At 27.9% G+C, this 12,750-nt stretch overlaps 1 protein-coding gene across 1 annotated transcript in view; it reads left to right on the forward strand.

Moving 5' to 3' along the window:
- Pde9 (phosphodiesterase 9) overlaps positions 1-12,750 on the forward strand; it is a 503,564-nt gene that overhangs the window by 284,345 nt on the left and 206,469 nt on the right. The window lies entirely within an intron of this gene.

The raw sequence follows: 12,750 nt of genomic DNA on the forward strand, positions 1-12,750 counted from the left end.
CTTTTTACATTCCTATGAATTTGTAGTTCTTAGAACTACAAAAAAAAGAGGTTCGGAGACAATCCTTCTCCTTGCCTTACTACTGTTTTTATTTCAAAAGGTTTTGATAATTCTCCTAAAAGTTTTACTTTTGAATGCGTTTCTGTATTTTCTAATTCTATTAAAAATAAATTTATTATTGGTTGCCCGTGTATCTTATTTTATATATAGGACAATAACAAATGTATCTGTAGTATATTGTAGATTTTACTTTGCTGCAAGAGATTTTAATTACATTTATCTCAACTTATTGCTAATATTAACAATAAATTTTAATATTATTATTGTTATAAGTAGTCATATTTTTTTAGGGCGTGTTTGCATCTCTGCTGTTATTATTATCATCTCTCGGTAACTTTTAATATTTAAAAAAATGTTTTTGTAGCAGAATAAAATGTGTGTATAGTTTTTAATACATTTTTTTAATTTCAGACTTACAGTAAGCTATATGATGAGTCAATTAAATTAATATCGGTCGGTATAAGGGAACATTTATCCATATTTCCATTATTTTTTATAGCAGTTAAAAGCATTTATTCGTATAATAATAATTCATTTCCAATTCTCTCTTAATATAAACATTTTTTATCTCTATTGTGTTAAAATATACTCACTCGTATAATTAATTATATTTATTTTTTATTATTTACTTTTAATACATAGCTGTTAAATGAAAACAACCCAGCAGTTGCGTTTAAAAAAATTCATGAAATTAAATTCAAATGACTTAAAAAAATGGATTTCTGTAGAACTCTACTAAAATATTTCGCTCAAACAAATAAAAAATTTGTCTATGTTATCTGCTAACCTCACGGTTGTGTATTGAACGTTAATAACTGTGCAATATAATGACATTGCATCCCACTCCTCTTAAAAATGACGTACCATTCTTTAAAATAAAAAGTATCCTATATCACTAGACTTACTACAGAAAATAAGACGGGAATTGGTATTAAATTGTTTTCATCATCGATTTGAACATACTGTTGCATAGTTATCATTTTGCAAACCTACCAAAATGTAGATGCTACTTAATAATATTAGTGACAATTCTGTTCACTCTTGGAACTAACTGTATAGACCTAAAGTGAACACTGGTCTTTAGCCAGAAGAAGACTGGGATATTAGACGGTAAAAATCAACGAATTAATACATCCTTTTGTCCTGAAACAATGTTTTTTTTTTCATTTAATAGGAACATTTAAAACTAAATAGAAGTAATTTATGTTTAAAGAACTTGCTGTGTAGAAAATGAAAATCCAGACACCGTGATAAAATATTAAAGATTGTAAGTAAAAGAACTTAAAGTGTATAAAGATTAATATTCTGTAAAAATAATATAAGCAAAGGTTAATATTATTAATATGGTTAAAATAGACAGGAGTTAGTTAATAAAAAGTTTAAACTTACGAGATGTCTGTTCTAATGGATTGCTATTATTATGTCTCTCTTGGAAATTCACTTAAGTGGTATAGAAAATTATTTTCCGCTATAAAAGCGGTCGTTCATTGAATTAATTGCTAGATAATGTTGTCTCACGTGTAATATATGTATATATACTTTAAATATTTTTCTGTCATGTGACTTTTACGATGGAAATAACCATCCTTGTTTGTTCTGTGCTAATTTTCTCTAAATTTATATTTTGATCTCATAGTATTATCTACATCTACTTCCTTACAAGTAATTTTCTGCCTCATTTATTCGAAATTCTTTTCTTCCATAATAGCCTTTACCCGACTATACAAATAGATTAATAATATGTAGACTTGTATTTGTTGGTGTCCTGTATTTCAGAACGCCAAGAAATATTTTTTATAGTATTGGTATAAATTTATTTTCTGATTTACTTTATTGAGCTGTATTACGGTGATTTAAACAAAACTCAGTGCCTTATTTTAGATATTATTTCGATATAGAAAGCCTACATTTTTTTAAACTTGTAAAAATGGTTGCCAAATCAAAACGTTTAAAACGAAGATTCGGAAATGTAGTTTCATAACAAAAACAAATTAACCGATCAGAATAAAGATTAGACTCGACATAAATTTTCTGTTTTCGTTACAAAATACTATGTGTGTTTTTCTATAAATGAGTCCTTCGCCTTAATTTACTGAAGATAAAAACTATAGTTTATGCGCCCGTTATCTGGAATAAAATGGGAAAATGCTCCAGCCATATTTGAGTCACCGCTAGCAATTGTATCTAGCTTACTGGTCGTACTGGGAATTGTATATCTTTCACAGAACGATTCTTCCGTGTAATACAAAGCAACGTAGTTAAAAATAGATTCATAGATCGACAACTTCATCCATACCTAAAATTAATTGCAGTAAAAGCAATAACGGATTGAATAGGAATGTCAAAAGTTTTCCAATAGATGTCTTCAACAATTAAATTTATTATTTTCAGAAAATTGAAAAATTTCTTTCTTTCAGTGATTTCTTTAACTTAATTGCTTCTATTCTTACACCTGAAATAAATTTATAATCAAAATTAAATTTCGCTTATGTATCCGCAAATAATATTTACCACCTCAAGATCTGATTAATGAAATACCGTCAAATTTTCTATTTTTCACTATTGTAACTGAAACATTGTCTGGTCGAGTTCGTTGTCTTGTTCGCATAAACTCAAATATAATCTGCTCCGCAAATTCTCAATCTGTAGACAAATTGCATATTCTACATCTATCTGTAAGTAGAATGAGGAAAGATAATTATTGTAGAATACAATTGTAGCTATACTCCTTAACATCCCACTCTATTTAAACTACTGACGACAATGTTAGTCATCTTTCTTTCTTGTAACGGAGCTTTTATTTTGCAGTTTATACTTGTAGGATTTTGGATAATTTTATCGAACCATAATCAGATACTTACTTGAAATTCAATAGAAAATTAACAGGAATTCTATAGATATGGAAGTTAGTTTGTAGCTGTTTATTTTTTTTTATGAAAGTTCACAAAATGTTTTAGCTAGGAGCCCCAGAATAACTGAAAAATTGTTTGAAAAAAATATGAAAGATCAGGATTTGCTGGAGGGTGATTAGAATGATATAATTCTATGGAAGATAAGAGTAATAAATTATGGATTTTGTTAAGAGCCGTACAAAAACGAAAAAGAAACGAGGTAAGAATAAATTGTATTGTTGTGTATTTTTTGACATGTCATATATCTACATCTGATGACGATTAATGTGACACGAAAATAAATGAATAACTGGGTATTATACTGCATGTAGTTGAATATGATGAATTATTATTTTACACGGATTTTATTTTTGTGTTGTTAAGAAGCGAGTAGTGAAGGAAAGGGGCAATAAAAGAGATGTTAGAAAGAGGAAAAATAATAGACTTAGTTTTACGTATCGAATTTGGGCCGAATGAGGGACAACTGAGTAGGCGTGTGAGAGTGGTTATTTCTAAGGGAGTTAATTGTCGGGATGAGTAACATCGTCTGCTGTTGTGGCTATGGATGATAATGCAGTGCGAACGCCTGCAGAAAAGTAATGAGGCAACGCGACAACACTTTTCGTGGCGGTGTGTTTGTGTGCTTAAGTAAGTGTTGTTTATATTTGTATGGGTACGGTGTCTGCGCACGCTCGGAATTCAATATTACAGTTTATGAATAAACCAACGTAGTGTAATTCTTTTATAGTGTGTATACATACAAATGTGCAAATGTGTACGAGAGTCTTTGTGTTTGTATTAATAATGACAGTGATGTCAGACTTAATGGAGGCAAGTAGAAGTATTATATTAAATAATGGATGAATTTCTTCAACCCACTTGCCCCTTCCACCTTTCCTTTCCTCTTTCACTCGTTTGAATCACTATTACTGTTATTAGTGTTGTTATTATTTTAGTCCCGTCGACGACCGCATTTTAATCACGCGTACAATATATATAGTACGGATCTGTAATTTAATAAAGCCATGACGATTATTAATTACATTAAAATTTTCATTTCGCTTATTAAATGTATCTTCTACTGTTACTATAACTCTTACATGATTTTTAATTCTCTTTTTTATTATTATTATTTTGACATTTCAAAAAAATTATTAGCGGGTTTTTTCGACAAAAGATTTTTCGCTAAAACCCTGCTAATATTGATCCTGTACGCATAAATTTGTAAATCTAATTATCTTTCTTTTTATTTATGTACTAGTAGAGAAGAGCGTAATGTATTAGTATTGTATGTTTATTTTTGCCTCAGTATTTCCAGCACATCTGCCCTGTTTTTTATTAAATAGGTAATCAAACGGCTTTTCGACAAATGTGTTTGACCAGGTGAAAAAAAACAAAACAAAATAGTAATGGTAGACTCAGCCGAAAGGCTTAAGTTTGTTTGAAACTCATCAAGTTGTTATCTAATAAAAATACTTGAAAGGCAGATTAAAAAATATTTACATTATATCATTTACATTAAATGATACATTTAATATACATTAATGTATATTTATATTTACATTAATATTATTTCGTAAAATGTTATGAAAGAAATATGTTATAAAAATTTATTATATATAATTAATTAAAGGTTTTTTGAAAAAATATCTGAAAATGAATCTGAAAACCATGTGATAAGTCGTATAGTAGTTAAAAACTCTATTATTATAAATCTTAAATCTTCATAAATCAATTGTAACTTTTCATTTACATTATAAGAGTACCTCACAAACGTACAAATTTAATAAAAATTACTTTAAAAAAATTATTGTTATTTATATTCGTGAATCCGCCATATCCGTTTCAAGTCTGTATTGAATCCGATCGGATTCAATAAAGATTTCTATCTTCTGATTTTATATTTTGATATTGGATGAAATGAAACCTATTTATGGTTAGGTGTTAGATTTAAAGAATTATTTAAATCAGTTATTGTCTGTGGATTTTATATAAACTGTATATATATATATATATATATATATATATATGTTTATAAACTGTACTATTTTTGTTTAAGAAGTGATAAATAATTACTTTAAATATTTTTAAACGTTAAAATTATTATAAGTGGTAAGTATTGTAAAAAATGAAAAATTTTTATACGCTTTACCTAAACTTTACTTATGCCATAGTTTAATGTTTACGTACATTTTATCTTTTCAAATCTGTATCTAAAAAACATATATCATGACTTACTGATAATAATCAACGGCCAGTAAAAACTAATGAAGATAAATTAATGAAAATTCGTAAAGTGATAAGTCGTATCATGTTTTAATGTAAAGCAAATTCTCTTTCTTTTTATTAAAGTACTACTACAGAACAGAGTAATGTATTAGTACAGTATGTTTATTTTTTCACGCTAACAAAGGACTTTTTATAACAGGATTAAAATGGAGTAACAATGAAATTTACTATTTAAAAATTTTTTTTGTAACTAACGAAGATATAAATTTGATTTTGGGGTGTGTACTCTTCATGCGAATATCTGAAAAAAAATTTCTAAATTTTTTGAAATTCGATCTTGAAATGGTGAAGGGTAAAAAAAATTCAAACAATAATTGAAAATTTTCCCAATTTCCGATTATAATAAATAAGATAATCACTTGATTTGAACTTGAAAATACTCTTCAGTTAAATATATAAAAACCATTTTCGGTTTTTTTAGATTTTTATATTTTAAGGAATAAAAAAACGAATTATTTTTTACATTTTTGCCATTTTATCCTACCGCTATAAAAAATGAATCAATCTATAAAATTTGGTAACATTGTGATAATAATTTATGTTTGTAATTCTGATTATATATTTCGCGAGGGAATACGCGACGGGAGATTTAAAAACCAATTAACGGGTTCTGTATTGACCAAACTGTTGCTCTGAAGAGATTAGAATGTACTGTTAGTTTTTATAAAGTTTAATGAGTTTAATGAACCAGAGTTTAGTCGATCCAGGAGGCAGAGCCCCTGGCCAGATGGGAAGGGCCAGCGAAGCGAACTCTGACTGGCTAAACATCTCCTGACCGCGACGGGAATCGCAAGTAACCATATGGCATGGGTGAAGCCGCGACGGGGATGCTAATCAAATATAATTTTTATTATATCTTCATAATTAAATGTTTTACTTATTAATTTCATATTTATGACATTAAAAAAAACACGGCTTGGTAAATGTTAATTATATTTTATCCAAGTTGATTTGAAAATTTAGTTTATACTGATAGTTGAATCCTGTGAAATAATTATTAATTTGTGCTAAGAGAAAACACAATTTAACGTAAAGAAACAGGTTTATTTATAAAGAACGGTGGTAAAGACTGATACAGTTAGAGAACTAACAAAGAAAAAAGTTTCACAACAATAAGATGAGCAAGCAAGACATGCATTAAGAATGCAGTTGAAACGTCTTATGTTTGTAGTAATAGCTTGTTCTCAGTATAGGAGTTGGTTTGTTATCCAGAGAAAGAATTCTAGTGTTTATTTATATTATACATAACACCCTTATAAGACACTAAACTTGTCTACAATATGTAATACTGCTCACAGTTTTCCTTGTAAAAAAACTCACCTTACGATATAAGAGTATTTTTCCCTTTTCTTTTGCCTAGGATTCATTGGTAGGTCGGTTGTTCTTATTTTTTTCTGAACATTCTTTTTGGGTTTCATATTTAATTTTTCCTCGTAACTATTATCATTATTTTTCTTTTTTGTTAAAATATATATTGTAAAAGATTTTTTGAAAGGAGTTCTTATTATTAAATATTTTTAATTGTATTGCTATATTAAGTTTATTTGTTGTAAATTTATGCTTTCAGCGTTTACTTTTTTTTGTTTGTTTTCTTTTTGTATTTTGTTTCGCCGATCATTTACGTTTTATTTTGAATTGTTATCATTATCATGTTTGTTTAAAATATAATTTTTATTTTAAGAAGTTTAAATGGCAGAGAGGACAAGTGGTTCTTACTTTTCCTCAAAAATAGTCATTAATTTATTCATTCTGGTTCCTAATCTTATTTCAGTAGAGTAAAACAATTTAATATCACCCTCTCACTTTTTCATTCACGTTCTTGTTTCCACTTATTCTTCCTCCCTAATCCTCTCACTACCTACCAGTAATAAACTTTTCTTATTGAATCTATTTGTCTTTCCGTCCAGTACCATAAAACTAAGAAGGGTCGATTTAATACGGTGTTTACTGTTGATTATAGAATTAATGTAAAAATATTAATGTATCTCATTTTTTAAATTTTTCTCTGGGGATTCCGCCGTTATTTTGACTAACTTTGTTCATTGATATGCTCTCATAAAGATATTATTTTATAGCAAAATGAACAAAAACAATAATTAAAACCCACTAAATTTCAGTTTTATAATTTAAAACAATCTTTAAAATTACGTTCTATGATCCCAAGAATAGTGAATGATCATTTCTGGCGTTTACCAGTTGTAGTTTTTGAATATTTCTTTCGATAAAATTAATACATATGGAGACCACATTCTTTTTTACCGACTTTTCGAAGAAAGTACGGCATTACATTTGGTTGCATGGTGGGAATGGGGGTGAAAATGGATTCTCTTTACGTTGTGTGGTTTGATGAGTATGAAATTACCATTCACTTAAATTGTGGTTTCCTTGTATATATATATATATATATATATATATATATATATATTTCTAGGCCTACGTATAAAACATTTTCTGGCTCGAAAATTTCCAAAACTATTGGTCAATTTTATTTGCAGTTTACATATGCTGTAGTAGTCTATCTGAAGTTGTGCATGTGAATGAAAATTTGATGAAGGTTGGTCGAGTTGTTCTTGAGTTACGCTCAAGTTAAGGTCAAAACGATTTGAGTGGGGAAAGTTAGAACGTGGTTAGTTATGATTCTGCAAGTTGGAACGTTGTCATTTCCAAAGGTTTGTTTTTGTAAAATTTTGAATTAGATTGAGTCAAACTTTTTCAAAAGGAAACAAAATAAAATAACGAAAAGTCTGCGGTTTAAAAAACTGTCAATTACCGAAACAAAGTGAAATTTTAGTAAAGGTAAAAGTCCGTCTGCTGTCATATATTCTGTAGAATTGTTTTGTTGAAATTAAAACAACTCGGAAATGCATCTTCTATACAAAAAAAAAAGTTCTCCCGTGGTTAGCGGAAAATCGAAATAATATATATTTTTTTCATTTAAACAAGTTCTCAATAAAATAATGTAAAACAGAACATGGCTTTAATTCTAAATCTTAGTTACAATCTAAACTCAGGTGCCTTCTTTCAATTGACAAGACTACACGTTGTCCGTACTTCAATGTGTAAATAAATAAGTATAGTTACGCAGATTGCCTATCCACTGCTTGACAAGGATTCTTGTCTAAATGCAGAATCTATTTCTGAACTGTAAAAACTTGTGAGGTGTCTTTTCCTACAGCTTATGGCAGTTAATTTTGTATTTTTCTTGAATCATTTATAAAGTGAACTGTGGCTTTAAATCCACAACATCTGTGTTATTAAATCCTGTAAGAGTCGCGCAAATCATTATTGATTATCAACATTTGTAATTAATAAGAATTATTATGAAAACATGTTTATTAAAATCCAACGTAAAATTATTGTTTAATAATTAACTATAATTTTACATGTTCCAGGAGGATAATAAGTAATTTTATATGTATGAACTAGGATAGGTGATTAAAAAGAAAAACTCTTTTAGATTTTGCCATGAAGCCTTAGAGAAATAATTTTATATTATATACATTATTATACAAAGAGAAAGAGGAGAGAGTGAGGATGTGTGTTTTTATTTTTGAGTATACTTTCCGTTAAACTAATAAATTCTGAATGAATCAGCTCATTATCAGACTTTAAAAATGATGATGTAAAAAAAAACTTTCTCGAATATCGGGCCAGCCACTAATGAAAATATTTTCTAAACGGCCAAAAATTGGACATATATACGTTTCTATTACCTACCAACATTACATGTGAGCACTTATTTTCGTAATGTTTACATAATATTTTCCACACCTATCATAATTTAAAATAATTATTGTAAAAAATTGTTGATTAATTATAGCTTACAACAATTATTGCAAAGTTTGTATGATCATGATTTTAAAACGAGATGGTGTTTCCAATTGTAAATTACCTGTCCCTATATACACTTTCGAATAGTGTACACGTAATCAAAGATAAGGAGGAATCCGATGGTTTGGTGAACTGAACTTGTTTATAATATTTACTTAACGGTACAGTACATCTTTTACTGATAAAGTAGACCTTAGAAAACAAAATATTTTTGTTCGTGATGTAATTTAATTTTATATTTGCATTTATAATTTAATTATTTATTACCCATTATTTATTGTTATTTTTAGAAACACTTTCTATTAATTATATTGCATTAAAATTTGATTTATAATAATTATTTTTATATATTGTTTATTTTTTTACATTTTTTCTCCGTTATTATTTTTTTTCAGTTATTGGAACAGGTTGATTGTAGCACCTCTTGGCGTTACTACGAATTAATTTTCTTTTTAAATTCGTTAAATTTTGGCTTACCAAAATGATGTAATAAACCTTTTAAATTCTGGTAGACATCGTAAATATTTTATGATTCTACAAATTAAATTTTGGCTTAGTTTTCTTTATGATTTTATTGCTTTTTTTTTGTGTAGAGATGTGGGTGAGGAGAGATATAGGAGCTCACCAGAATTTAACCTACTTTGTTTCTTCTCCACCCCCTCCTCGCAAGGGTTTAATACCAAAATCGGTAGTGTTTGTAGGTTAGGTTAGCTTAGGTTAGGTGACAGTTTTGTTATCTTTCGCTAGATTTGCATATATTTGCATTAATTTAAACAAGTATATTGCGTAGCAGGTACACTTTTTGCTAAACATTCTGTTTGTAACAAAATATACAATTTATCTCTAGTTGCTACTATTAACCTCTTGCTATTTCCATCTTCGTTTCAACAATAATTGTACCTCTTTAGCTCGTGATAACATAAAGCGAGTTGCTGAGGTTTGTGTGTTCTATGTAATTTATTAATATTTGATATATGACATGATTTTAGGGCAAAAGATGGTCAATCTTCATTCGAAACATTTTGCTTTTTATTTTATTTTAAAATGTTATGAAACTTCTCTTTACAGCGAAGATATATGTAGATTTACGAATTAAATTAAAAGGAGTATCTTATAATTTTGCCATAAAAATTGGTTGGTCTAAAAAAAAAACGTTTTCTTGTGTTCCGGAACCACTTTTAGTACAGCGTTTTAATGTAGTTTCAGTTTTAAATGTCACTATTATTAAAGATTTCTGAAAATGTAATAGCTACAAAAATTTTTAAATGGAGAACTACGCTTATCTTTACCTCACTATTAAATAAGATATTGGCATTTTTAAATAATTCATTTTTTTTTCAATACGGGGTAAAAAAATGAAAAAAATAAAATTCCTTGAGTTTTGGTCAGTATTCATTAGAAAAACTTCGTTCTATGAGTTTTTATTCTTGGTTATTTTTCCCTATCTGGAGCCGTTTTAGGAGCTACAGTTTTTCAAAGGTGAAGACGAACATGGCTTCCAACATATTTTTTTTCACCCTAACTTACACTTCTAATGAAATATCTCTTTTAAGAAATATTATTTTAAGACTTTTATACATTATTCAATTTTAATTATTATTTAATTTTTTCCTAAATGGAACCGTTCAGGAGATACAGACGTTCAGAAGCTACTGGTCGAAATGATTGTCGGTTAAAAATTCCGAGGTATACTGAAGATTCGTTGTTGAATTGATCTTCCTCACGTCCCTCATTGATACTGGAAATGGATTTAGACGAAGTTGAAGAAGAATTAAATTCAAAAGAGGAATTATTATTATATGTCTTGGCAAATAAAATGATGGTAATAAGGTAATACTGTAAACGAAATTCATTAATTAACTTTGAAAGATTTTAATGCGTTAAATATTTGACTCTATTCCACGTTTTCATTTCATATTTGTAGACGAAATAACACCACCACTGTAATATTGTAGAAGTTAAAAAACATTTTTTTGAAAAATGACCCTTGTCTAGTTTTCAGTGAATGGTAGTCATATTTAATAGTTATAAAATAAGTGATAGATATAAAATATCAATATTATTTTTTAGATTTATTTTAAGTAATAATTTATTTTGATTAATATCTATAAATCATTATTGTTTTTCTTTGTGCTAATGTAACGAGGTTTATTCCTTAGATGTTTGTGTTGAACATTTAAAATTGCGTAAAACTGTAAATCGAAACAAAAATCACATTTTATAAAAACTATATAAAAAAATGTGAAATATCATAAATAGAACCATTACATTAGAAGAATAAATTTATAACGTTGTAGTCTTGGGTTCAAAGTTTTTAATGTATGTTGGAAGTCTGTGTATGCCTTTAGTATTTAACTGGAGGTCTGCAGCTCTTGTTTAGAAGCCACATCTAATGGTCTATTAATGCAACTGTTTAGTTGCATTTTCCAAAAAATATCAAATAATAACAGAACCTTAAAATGATATTTCTCATTGGAAAATTATATTAGAAATGCGAGTAACTAATGAAAAAATTAAGTTGGTCGTCAAATCGTTTTTAATCCGAGTACATAAACTCCTGAACTGTTCCATTTAAAGAAAAATAGTAATTTGTTTTTTTTCTTGAACAATTTATTTTTACAATTGGTCGGCAAAAGGATTAAGACCATAGGAAAAATTTTGCATAGAAAAAAAAATAAACGGATAAAAAAGTTGAGGTTTATATTAAAAATAAAGTTGGCTGTCATGTTGGATAAATGAAAGCGATTTGAAAAATGTCAATATCGCATTTCTAATGCTCATGGAAAAAATGAATTTCCTATTTAACGTGTTTTGTAACTCTTACAGTTTCAAAAATAATAGTACTCTTTAGTGTGAATTCGTATGTATGAATATGTATCCATTAATTTAGCAGCAGTTGTTTTCAGATAGATTTTAATTTTTCCTTTTTTATAGAAATCTGATTTTGATCAATAAGAGGAGTCCCTCGCGAGAAAAAATAGTAGTAATTAATTTGAAACGGTTTAAACTGATAAAATTATTTCAGCGGTTTAAGCTGATTTTTACCCAATTGAATGAGTAAAAAATAATTTTACTGATATTAACTAATAATAATTACTCATAATTATTTGGGTAAAAAAAATTTTACCCAATTAAAAATTTACCCAACTGGAAAAAAATAGTTTCTAACTAGACCCATGTGCATATATATATACAAGCAGACCCGGTAATGCTTCGCTATTGCTATAATATATATATATATATATATATATACAGAGAGGGAGAGAGAGAGTGGGAGTGAGAGAGTTTAAATGAACACAATTGAAAATTTGATAAAAAAATTAAAAAACTGAACTTCACAAATTTTACCTTTCACTTATTCTTCTTCCCCTTTTCCCTTTTCCTTTTTTACAATATCGATTATCGACGTTAATCATTGTAAACCGTATAAATTTTCTGCAATATTTTGAAAAAAAAAGTATTTGGGGTTTGGAAAGATCTCAGGACAGTTTATTATTAATAATTTTAATTTATGCCACATAAAACATAATTAAAACAGAAGAAATTCACGTCAAGCCATAAATTTGTCAATAATTTCTCCCGCGAAAGCATTCCATCCATTTTTTGGTATTTACAATTTATGCGGGTAATATTTTAAGCTTTTGTTGTTGTAAAATAATTTGATTAAATAAAAGCTTGA

The sequence above is a fragment of the Lycorma delicatula genome, chromosome 2 (genome assembly GCF_047948215.1).
Source record: "Lycorma delicatula isolate Av1 chromosome 2, ASM4794821v1, whole genome shotgun sequence".
Classification (NCBI taxonomy): domain Eukaryota; kingdom Metazoa; phylum Arthropoda; class Insecta; order Hemiptera; family Fulgoridae; genus Lycorma; species Lycorma delicatula.